This window comes from Grammomys surdaster, unplaced genomic scaffold (genome assembly GCF_004785775.1).
Source record: "Grammomys surdaster isolate TR1022 unplaced genomic scaffold, NIH_TR_1.0 126189, whole genome shotgun sequence".
NCBI classification, from domain to species: Eukaryota; Metazoa; Chordata; class Mammalia; order Rodentia; family Muridae; genus Grammomys; species Grammomys surdaster.
The window spans coordinates 7,293,975-7,294,519 of record NW_021620995.1 but is presented as its reverse complement, the minus strand read 5'-3'; positions in this window follow the sequence as shown (position 1 = coordinate 7,294,519).

The window sequence follows — 545 nt, the reverse complement described above, 5'->3', positions numbered from 1 at the left end:
ACTTCAATTAAATTTTCTATATTCTAGAAAAGGTAAACAATTTGTGAGCCAAGCATGTAAGTTATTAAATTATCATTCCTTTGTATAAGGTTCTAGACTATATATATGATGTGAATTTTGAGTCAAGCAGGAAACCAATGATACCTTTTTAAAAAGGTAGTTTGAGTCAAGGTTCATGGAAGTGAGAGGACAATTCTCAGGATTGGAAGTCTATCGCCCCATTTTAGAATCAATTTATAGAACTTATTTTATCAGATTTAAGCTCAAACACCACTACCTCCTAGCCATCATACAAGCTCACACATAATTTATGTGCTAGAAGTATCAGTTCAAGTATTGCTCCATATGATCAATTATGAAGATTAATCTGCATGAGGATTATTAAAATCTAAATTATTACAAAATTATACATTTTAAACGTAATAGTAAGTCAAAATAATATTATTTACAGAGGTTAAATTGTTATATATCAATGAGTTAAATTAAATTATCAAGGCCAAACACCACTTAAAATATGTGTGTCAAATTTCAATATCTTGATGAAT